Source organism: Balaenoptera musculus, chromosome 13 (genome assembly GCF_009873245.2).
Source record: "Balaenoptera musculus isolate JJ_BM4_2016_0621 chromosome 13, mBalMus1.pri.v3, whole genome shotgun sequence".
NCBI lineage: Eukaryota > Metazoa > Chordata > Mammalia > Artiodactyla > Balaenopteridae > Balaenoptera > Balaenoptera musculus.
The window spans coordinates 23,752,733-23,764,916 of record NC_045797.1 but is presented as its reverse complement, the minus strand read 5'-3'; positions in this window follow the sequence as shown (position 1 = coordinate 23,764,916).

Genomic DNA, 12,184 nt, shown 5'->3' with positions numbered 1-12,184 from the left:
TTTGATAGCTATTATTTATTATTACTGTTATTGTTACTATTATTAGTCTTAATATAGCAAAATTAAAATTAATCAACTTATCATTGCCAGTATAAAAATCCACGTTATCTATAAATACCTGTATATTTCTGACCACAAACAAGAAATCATGAACTCTCCTAGAATAGAGGTAAGTGCATTTTGAGGCCAGGAGAGTTCCTACTCACTGCCATCTCTCCATTCCTCAACGAATTGTGTTAGACTGAATTCATTAATCTTCAGAGCAGGAAAGGCTGGAGAACACAAGGAATATATGTACAAGATTTAAAGAACACAGAGAATGTAGGAGGGTTCCATCACACTTCAGAGAGCCCACACTTGCCCTCCCTGACTCTGCTTTCACTCTCCACCCATCTTCAGAGCACAGTGGGCTTTGAGAAGTGTACATTCATGGAGTGTTCAGCCCCTCACTGGAGTATTCTATTCTACCAGTCCTTCATCAGGTGCTTTGAGACACATTAACAGGTGTAAACTGAATGAGATTATATGGTTGAAACACAACAGATCTGATCAGTACTGAGAATAAAAGCAAAACAAATAAAGAAGTAAAACTCAAAGGAAATGTCCTAATATAGCAGAATCAGAGATTACTATCTAAAGCACAGCTACAGCTATAGCCAAATGAATTCTCCATGAGTTAAGGTGATTTTTTTTTTCCCTGCTGGCACTGTTGTCAGGTTTGGCTGACCCACAGCTTATCCCATGACGTTTTGCTACATTAGTCTGCTGCTACTGTCTCATACACCAGAGGTAGCAGCCTTTGAGAAGTAAAACTACTTGACACAATTTGATAAAACAAAACAAACTGTTCCTTTTCTCAGTGTTTCAGGACGTGAACCCAGGCAGGTTTTTAGTCCTATCTGTTCTATTATTCGTTCTCTTTCCTACTCTTTTTGTCCATAGTGTAAAAGATGGATATATATCTATATGTCTATAGATATATGTCATAAGCATTTATATAAGTATATTCATATCAATAAAAATATACATTTACATTCAAATACTGGAAAGCATCCCTATTACAGAATACGGTGCAAGTTCTGCTGCAAAGAAAGAAATAGAATTACTAGGTAGGTGTTTAACTTTTCAAACATAAGCAAAAGGGTTATCTTTTTTTCCAAATAGATATGTCCACACGAAGATTTTCTGTTTTGTTAAATGATAAGGTTTGCATCACTGCAGGTGACAACAGAGATATCATGGAGGAAAATGGTACATTGGAAGAGAGTTTAGTCACTACATTCTCTTGCAATTTTGAGAGTTCCTTGTTGTGTAAATAAGCACCAATTTGAGAAATAAAAGATACATTGTAATTTCAGATGTGATTGATACTTAAGAACCCCATCGTCAGTACTTTTACAATTTGTTTTCAAGGCAAATTATATTTTAAGTTTACATAGGTCCATCTTCCACTGCCCTGGGTAGCAAATGTAATGCTACATCCCTTAATTCAAAAGAAGGAAAGGCAATGGGCTTTATTCACTATTGATTGCCAGCTCATTCTTCCCAAGGCACTGATCTGTTCTTGATACTTTCCAAAATTAAAGTACAGTTGACACTTGAACAACATGAGTTTAAACTCAGAGTGGTCCACATATACCAGATTTTTTTCAGTAGTAAATACTACAGTACTACACAATCCACAATTGGTTGAATCTTGAATTGGCAGATGTGGAACTGTTGATACAGAGGATCCACGGACACAGAGGGCCAACTCTAAGTTATAGGGTCAGTGCCCCTAAATTCCCCATGATATTCAAAGGCCAACCAGTAGTTCCAGACTTCTGAGCCTTCCACCACCTGATCATGTCTTCTTATCCAGGCACACATACCCATTTGCTCCAATCTCCCTCCGCTGTCTCTTCATCTTGTCTTGCCTTTATATGTTTTAACCACTGAGCTAGATATTTTTTACAGATTATCATAATACAAAGTCTTACAAAATATACATTTTAATCTTAAATTTCAACTCAGATCTGTCCAAATTTTTCAGTGTACTATAGTGTGTCTTACTTATAGTTCACAATTTGTAAGATATCTTGGCAATTTTAGATTTTTCCACTTTTATGTGGTTAGAACATACAGTGAGGATATTAAAGGTAAAAGAAAAATTGTTATAGAAAGTCACAGTTATTGCTGTTATTGGCAAACATGTAAAATAATAGATGTTCATTCAGAACTAAAGAAGAAAAGCCACAGAATAATTTAAAGGCTATTAGTAATCTGGTCCCAAATGACATCACCACAGCCACATGACAGTCCCTAATGATAAAGACTTTTAAAAGCTCTCTACCAGGCATTTACAGGTCACACAACATCCCAGAACCAAGGCAGTCAGGTTTTATATTAAAGGACAAGTGCAATTTAGTGTTAAGACACAATTCAGAATGATGAGGCTAATGGAGTATTTTCAGATATAAACCTGCAAAAGCCTTGGTCATGCATCTTTGCATTGCTGCAGGGTCTACACAGAGAAAGAGAGAAAAACAACCAGGCTGCAGGTTCAGACACATTCTACAGTTGTGCCCATTAACTCTTGGAGAGAATACAGACTCACCACCTAATGATAGCAATTTCCAGTCAATCTAGCAAAAGACATGACCTGTTCTGGGTTTCCTGGAGGTTATAAGAACATTGACTAATTTACTGAGCCACTATAATAAGATAACCAGATGGAGAAGCTAATGAGCTGAGACAACGACAGTTAAACATTATTTGCTAACATCAGTACAGTGGGAAGTGGAGTATATTATAGGCCAGTACTTACCTTTTAATTAAAATAATACTGTTTTCAGCATTATTTTAATACAGCAGTTAGGCAGCATGGACTCAGACTACCAGCCTTATTATTATCATTATTTTTTAAGCCTCTTTCGGGATGACTGAGCAAAGTCAGACAGCCTGAATGTCACAGTATTTTGATCCAGCTGTTTAAAGTCTAGTTTGTTGCTTGTTTAACCCTACCAAGTTAATATTTTAAAGAATAAGAAGCAGTATAGCAATATTCACAAAGATCGAAAATCTGAGAATTGAAAATAAAACCTTTAAGGATCATTAGATACAATCTCTACATCCCATCTTTGAATACCTTCTAAGAGTTATTCAACAAACCATTGAAATTTAAAATATCCCCTACAGGTTTCTGTTTTTAAGTACTTCTAAGTTGTTTACTAAGCAAGACATGAAGACATTGCCTTAAGCAAATCCATTTCAGTGGCCCAACACTCTTCTACACCCAATTCTGTGATGAATATTACAAAAAATCTTGAAAAAACATTCTCATCATCTTACACCCAGAGTCTGATCAAATCGTACTGACCACGTGTCTTAGATATCCTCTTGTACCACAAAGCCTTGAAGGTATCTTTCTATCCCCTTCCCTTTACATAGCTTTTTCTTTAATCTTTACCTATGATCTTGTTTCAAACTTTTAGTTTGAACAAATGAAACACATGCTATCCCAGCTTCCCCTTTGTTGACTTATTCTGTCCTCCATCGTTTTTCCTGTGTGCTTCATTCACACTTATTTTTAACTCATTCTGTCTCTCTATCCTTACTTTTACTACTTTATCCCTTTCTCTATCCCTCAATTATCCCTTCATTTCTCCCTTGAACTACTTTCTCTCTTTTCCTCTTTTTTTCCCCCTTCAGTCTTCTGAATTTACTGTCTCATCACTCTTATTTCAGTACTTGGTTTTACTTTTACTTTTCTGGCTTTAAGCTTTGAAAGGCAAACACACACTAGCGAAACCAGTGATAATAAATACACACACACACGAATAAAAAATCTTTATTTCTCTTTCCTCTTTTCCTTCTTCCCAGAGGTAGACAGAATGTGGTAAGAGCCAGTCTGAATTAATCTAACTTTGGCCAACTGAATAGTATTTGTAAGAGTAAAATTATAATTAAAGAAAAGTAGTACTTTTAGAGACTTAGTTTAAGTCGACTATTTTTCTCTGTGCATTCATCCAGTATGGGAGATAATATTCCACTATAGGTACCTTAAATAACAAAACTATATAGACCTCTTGTGTGGTCTGTGCTGCCACTACTGTATTGATTTGTTCTCCACTATTTTTTGTAAGGAATCTGTAAAGTACTCACTCTCTAAGGCTCTGGACCATGAAGCATTAACTCACCTTAAGGAAACTGTCATCTACCAACCTCCGAGTCACTTTGCAACTACTGAAGATTCTTAAACCTGACTGGAAGTATTTATCTCCACTCTTAGTTTTGCTGGTCATTTGTTAACTCTGTGGGTTTAGAGGAGAATGCTAGTTCTCTCTACAAATCAGTTTCTCCATCAGAAAATGGAGAAAAAAGAGTACTTATGTCACAGGATTATTGAATAACACTTACTTAATGGCAGAATAAGTAATTTAGATGAAGATTTCTAATGAGGACAACTATAAAAGCTGTATAAAATATTTTAAAAATCCACATGAGGTCATCAGAAAACCAGCAAGTTAGTGAAGTTATTTTTGAGCCAAGATCCAGGAGTGGTGGGCAGAGGTTTAGGGAATTGATCTCATTAGGCCCGCTCTTCCCTTTGGAGACATTTGCTGTTATCAGAGGAAATGGTTGAGAGAGTTAGAAGCTTATAAACATTTTTGAGAACCTCATGTGACAAGTGAGACAAGAATTGGAATTTAGAGTCCACCTAAATGGGGATGTGGTCCTGGAGACACCCCTTTGTTTAGGTTGGAATCTTCAGGGGCTCATACCAGAAGTAAGAGTGAACTGGAAATTAACATCCTATTGCAGGGTACTCCAGTTCAAAATTCTCTCCATCTCTTCAATTGACGTGCAGGTCAATTGTCTAGGAAGGGACTCGCTGGTCATGGGGAAACTAGACCCACTACTGAAGATCTTGCTCTGTCTTTTCTCTATGTGAGTAGAGCATTGTTCTATCCAGTACTCAATTGCATTGTGTTTTCCTTGCTGATTCTGATACCAAGATACAGTAGGCAGAAGCACTCAGACTTTTATTCCTGGTGATAGGCAACAGATGTCCTTTGCCATCAATCCAGATTTCCTCAATTTTTACTTAATGTCCTTCTTCTACTCCAGGATTTTATACAGGATACCACATTATGTTTAGACATCATGTCTTTTTAGACTCCTCTTGGTGGTGACTATTTCTCAGACTTTCCATGATTTTAATGACCTTGATAGTTTTGAGGGGTACTGGTCAGATATTTTGTACAATGCTCCTTTGCTGGGATTTATCTAATTTTTTGTCTTGTGCTCATATTCAGTTATAGTTTTTTTTGGGAAGAAGATCACAGAAGTAAAGTGCCATTTTCATCTCATCATATCAGTGATATGTGACTTATCTCTGTTAATGTTGACTTTGATCACCTGGCTGAGATAGTGTTTGTGAAGTTTTCTGTTATAAAGTTACCCTTTTATTCCCCTTTTTCATATCATATTCTATGGAAGGAAGTCTCTATGCTTAGCCCACACATAAAGAGTGGGGAGTTATGCTCTACCTCCTTGAGGAAGGTGTATCTACACAATTTATTTAGAACTCTTCATGGGAAATTTGTCTCTCCTCTCACATGTATTTTTGTTCAAAGATTTATTTCAGTATGAACTTATGGATATTTATTTTGTATTTTGGGTTAAATACAGTACTACTATATTTATTTGTTTCTCAAATTTTTTCCGTTTTGGCCATTGGGAGCTCTCTTAGCTGACTTCTGTAACCCTTGACATATTCCCTCACTGTGTGTGTGTGAGTGTGTGTGTGCATGTGTGTGTGTGTGTGTGTGTGCATTTCCTTACTTTCTGGCACTGAAAGATGCCCAGGCTTATTTTGTATAGTTCTTGTCCTAGCCCTAGAATAATCCATTTCTTCAAAGAGCCCTGATTCTTTTAATTGGAAAATGGTATTAGAGATCAACATCTGGATGCTAACTGTGGTTATTGCAACTGAGATGTTGTTTCTAGGCCCTTCAGCTGATTGAACAAGGAATATGTGTATTATATATATGTATATTCATATATACACACCTAGAAATATTTATATATGTAACCATGCATCTATATTAAGATAGGCATGAGTTCATACTGATGTCTCCCACTCTAAATCATTACTACATGAATCATTTTAGATTCTTCCCTTTGCTTATTTGTAAACTTCCAATCCAACAGTGAGAATCACCATCAATTTATTTCATTATTCAATTCACAATACATGTAGAGTAGTATTAGAATTGTTCCCTGTGGGAAACAACTTTGTTAACTAAATACAATGTTTATGTTGTTTCTTTTGCCTTTAGTCTTACTGATTCTATTCATTTCCAAAGTTATTTAGGTCGACATCTTTTTCATTTATAATACAGTAAAATTTTGCATTTTATTCAATAAAATGGCCAGCTAAATGATTTTTTTAAATTTGCATACATTAAGATTTATTCCTTGACTGCGTGCATAGCTTCTCAGACCTTGGCCTCAAGGCAGAGACCACCATCACTCCAGGGAGAAGTGGAGGTAGCTCAGATTTGTGGCTCCAGCCCCTTGGGCCATGGTCCCATTCCCAACCAAGGTGGAGACTGCCATTGCTTTGAGGAGAAACTGAGCTCCCTCAGGGTTCATGCCCCTGAAAGGGCAGCAACTGCTGTCAAGCCTGGAAGAAACCCTGGCTCACACCTTGCTCTGGCTCTAGTGCCTCCAATTCCAGCCCTTTGCCTCACCAAGGTGGCTGTAGCCAGTGCACCCTGGTAGAAATCATGGCCAGTGACTTCAATCCAGCTATCCCCCCGAAACCATTGAACATATGCAGACTGCACAGGGATGCTCCCACATAAGAATACACCTCCAAGACCAGGATAGGTAACAGTTTAACTTAATTTTGAAGAGACAAACAGAGAAAGTCAAACAAAATGAGAAGTCAGAGGAATATGTTCCAAAGAAAAGAAGAAGATAAAACCACAAGAAAAAAAAACTAATAAAAGAGAGATAAAAAATTTACCTGATAAAAAGTTTAAAGCAGGAGGGGGATCAAGATGACAGAATAGGAGGATGTGGAGTTCACCCCCCACTCACCAACAAACACATAAAAAAAATACATCTTCATGTGGAACAATTCTCATGGAAATTTCAGTGGAAACTGGCAGAAGAACTCCTATGCAAACAAACTAGAAAGAGTTCCATGTAATGGGTAGAACAACAACCAAAAAAGGCATCAGGTCAGAACCTGTGCCTCTGGGAGGGATTTGTAAGGTAGAGGAGGTCTACATGGGTGGACCCTCATCCTGGGGAGTGAGTAGGCTGAGCTAAAATCTGGCATTCCAGGCCTGGAGGCCTGCATTAAGGAAACAAGCCCCCTTGCCTGTTAGGAAATCCAATGAGACAGATAAAAGGGCTGGAGAAGCCCAGATTCTAATCGTGAGGAGTGCACACATGCTAGATTGCTAACAATCAGGGAGGGGAAAGCTTTGTACTATTGGCTGCCATCTCACTGCACTTCCCAGTCTGAAGAGGCAGACACCTCAGCCTCACTCACTCCGCACCAGAGCCTGGCATGAGATCTGGGCAAAGACTTGATCTATCTATGCAGAGACAGACTGGGGCAACATGGGTATGACTCACGCAAATCCATGGAGGCCAGTGCTACACACTGGGCAACAGGTGTAGCCACAGGGATATTGTCAGAGAGCACACAGGGCAGTGCCACAAGGGCTTGCACAGCTAACTGTTGAATCTCCAGCAGACAGGTCCTGGGAGAAGACTCCATAGAGCTAAGCAGAGAGACAGCCTGGAGAGTCTGGGGAGTTGTCCAGCTGGAGCAGCATCAGCCATTGTCAGCATGCTCAGGAATATACAGTTGTTCCTCTCCCAGCCAGAGCACTCAGACGAAAGCACTCCACACTATAGCTTAGCACTAGATCTGGGGAAGATATAGGTCCTGGGAGAAGTCTGCCACAGAGGCAGCCCAGATCTCAGGCGACAGCACAGCCACCTCAATGTCTACAGCCACAACACCCTAATCTCTGGCCCAGTCTATTCCACATCACATATTTGCACTAGATCTGGGACAACACAACAGAGAAAGGGACATGGCCATGGGCTGCTTTTGAATGTAACTGCAGATGCCTACACAGCCAGAGTATAGGTCCTCTGTGACTTCATGGGCCTCACTTGCTTCAGCAATCATCTCCTTTGCGGCAGGGCATATGCTCAGGGCAAGGAAGCCTGATTTAACATGACTCTCAGAGCTTCTACCTCAACAACTGGAGAGCAGACACCACCCCTAACAGGTGGTAATAGCCACAGAAGACAGAGGGAGCCTTACCTCACACCCAGCATGGGTTCTAGATCCTACAACACCAACAGCACCCCCTATTAAGGGGATAATGACCAGCACACCCTGAAGAAACACTTGGCTGGTGTCTATACCAAAATCAGCCCTTGCACCAAAAATACTGAACACACACAGGCTGCACAGGGACACTCTCACATAAAAACACCCTTTCAAGACCACAGTAAGTGGGACTTCCCTGGTGGCACAGTGGTTAAGACTCTGTGTCCCAATACAGGGGGCCCAGGTTTGATCCCTGGTCAGGGAACTAGATCCCACATTCATGCCACAACTAAGAGTTTGCATGCCACAACTAAGGAGCCCACATGCTGCAACTAAGGAGCCCACCTGCCACAACTAAGACCCAGCACAACCAAATAAATAAGTAAATAAATTAATATTTATAAAAAGACCACAGTAGGTAACTGATTCTCCTTAATTCATAGAGACAGAGAAAATTAAGTAAAATGAAAAGGCAGAGGAACTACTCCCAATTAAAAGAACAAGTGAAATCCCCTGAAAGAACAAATAATGAAACAGAGCTCATCAGTCTACTACACCCCAAGTTCAAAAAGGAAGTGATAAAAGTGTTAACTGAATTAAGAAAGATTATTGACAGAAATGCAGATCATTGTAACAAGAAACTAGAAGCTACAGTATAAATATGAAACAATGAAAAATAGAAATTCTAATTCTCAAGACAAAAACCAATCAAGATGCAATGAATATCAGACAAAATGACACAGAAGAACAAATAAGTGATCTGGGAAAATAATGGAAATCACCCAATCAGAACGGTAGACAGAAAGAAAAATTTAAAAAAATGAAAGCAACGTATAAGATCTATGGAAAATATAAAACATGCCAACCTATGCACAATAGGCGTTCCAGAAAGAGGAGAGAGAGATGGGGAACAAAAATATATTTGAAGAAATTGTGGCTGAAAACTTTTTAAATCTAAGAAGGAAACAGACACCCAGGTACAGGAAGTACAGAGGGTTCCAAGCAAGATAAACCCAAACAGACCCAGACCAAGACAAATCATAATTAAAATGTTAAAAGTTAACAATAAAGACAGGATTCTAAAGGCCATAGGAGAGAAAACAGTCAGTTAAAAGGGAAGCCCCATATGGCCATCAACTGATTTTTCAGCAGAAACTTTGTAGGCCAGAAGGGAGTGTCATGATATATCCAAAGTCCTGAACAGGAAAACCCTGCAACCTAGAATATTCTACCCATCATGATTATCATTTAGAAGAGAAGGAGAGATAAAGAATTTCTCAGACAAACAAAAACTAAAAGAATTCAGCAATTCTAAACCTACTCTAAAAGAAATATTGTAGGCTCTCCTCTAAATAGAAGGGAAGCAAGAATACATAGGAAAGTGAAAATCACAATAGGAAAGGCCAATATATAAAAGGATTGAAGATCACATAAATAAGTCAGGGCACAGATTAAAAAATGATAAAAACTTGTAAAAGTGACTATAACTAAAATTAGCAATAGAAGTATAAGCATGAAGACGTAAAATAAGACATCAAAATCACAAAATGTGGTGGAAAGGAGTATAAAAATGTAGATCATTTTTAATGTGTTTGAACTTGAATGACTATCAATTTAAAGCAATTAGATATAGTTATAGGTCAACATACTTGAAAACCAAGGTAACCACAAATTGAAAGCACAAATAGATTCACAAAAACTGAGCAGAAAGGAACTCAAGCATACTACAAAAGAAAGGCATCAAACTGCAAAAGGAAAAACAAAAAGAAGAAATGATCAAAGAAGAACTACCAAAACAGCTGAAAAACAAGGATTAAAATGGCAATAAGTACATATATGTAAATAATTACTTTAAATGTCAATAGACTAAGTGTTCCTATCAAAAGACAAGTGGCATATTAAGTAAAAAAACAAAAATGTATAATATGCTACCTACAAGGGACACACTTCAGGCTGAAAAGTACACACAGACTGAAAGTGAGGGGATGAAAAAAGACATTTCATTCCAATGGAAATGACAAGAAAGAGGGGGTCACTATACTCATATCAGAAAAATAGACTTTAAAACAATGGCCATAAAGAAAAACAAAGAAAGGCATTATGTAATGACAGAAAGATCAGTATCAAGAAGAGATTATTACTCGTTAACATATGTGCACATAATATAGGAGCAGCTAAATATATAACACAAATTTTAACAGATATAAAGTGAGAAACTGACAAGAATACAATAAGAGCAGGAGACTTTAACACCCCACTGACATCAACGGACAGATCATCCAGACAGAAAATCAATAAGGTAACAGAAGTCCTAAATGACACTGTAGACCAGTTGGACTTAATTAGTATCAACAGGACACTACATCCAAAAACAGCAGAATACACATTCTTTTCAAGTGCTCATGGGACTTTCTCTAGGATAGAAGAAATATTAGTGCACAAAAAAGGTTCAACAAATTTAAGATAATAGAAGTCATTTCAAGCATCTTTTCTGACCACAATGACATGAAACTAGTTATCAACCACAGAAAGGAAAATGGGAAAATACTAAACACACAGAGACCAAACAACATGCTATTAAAAGACCAATGGGTCAATGATGAAATCAAAGAAATCAAAAATTTAATACTTCAAGACAAACAAAAATGAAAACACAACCTGACAATTTCTATGCAATGCAGCAAAGGCATTTCTAAGAGGGAAGTTCATAGTTATACAAGCCTTCCTCAAGAAATAAGAAAAAATCTCAAATAAGCAATCTAACTTACTGCATAAAATAATTAGGAAAAGAAGAACAAACAGAACCTGAAGTAAGCAGAAGGAAGGTAATAATGAAGATCAGAGAGGAAATAAATAAAATAGAGATCAAAAAAACAAAAGAAAAGGTCAATAAAACCAATAGCTGGTTTTCTGAAAAGATAAAATCTACAAACATCTAGCCAGGCTCACCAAGAAAAAAAGAGGGAGGGCCCATCTGAACAAAATAATAAATGAAAGAGGAGAAATAATAACTGTTACCACAGAAATTAACAAATCATAAGAGAATACTATGAACAATTAAATACCAACAAATTGGACAACCAAGAAGAAAAACTGGACAAGCTTCTAAAAGCGTACAGCCTACCAAAACTGAGTCAAGAAGAAACAGATAATTTGAACAGACCAATCACTAGAAGTGAAATAGACTCTGTAATAATAATAACAATAAAACTCCCAACAAGCAAAATCAGGACCAAAAGACTTCACTGGGCAATTCTGCTGAACATACAAAGAGGAACTTATACCTATTCTTCCCAAACAATTCCAAAAATTGAAGAGTCTGAACACTCTCAAATTAATTCTATGAATCCACCATCACCCTGATATCAAAATCAGGCACAGACACTACAAAAAACAAAAATTGCAAGCCAATATCTTTGATGAAATCATATGCAAAAATCCCCCACAAAACATTAGCAAATCAAATCCAACAATACATAAAAAGGATCATACAATATGATCAAGTCAGGTTCATTCCAGAGTTGCTAGTATGGTTCAGCGTACACAAATCCATGAATGTGATACACTACATTAACAAAAGGAAAGACAAATACTGAATGATTATGTCCATAGATGCAAAAAAAAGCATTTGACAAAGTTCAACATCCAATTATGATAAAAACTCTCATCAAAGTGAGTATAGAGGGAACATACCTCAACATAATAAAAGCCATTTATGACAAATCCATAGCCAACCTGACACTCAATGGTGAAAAGCTGAAAGCCTTCCCCCTAAATTCAGGAACAAGACAAGGATGCCCACTCTCACCACTCCTATTCAACATAGTATTGAAAGTC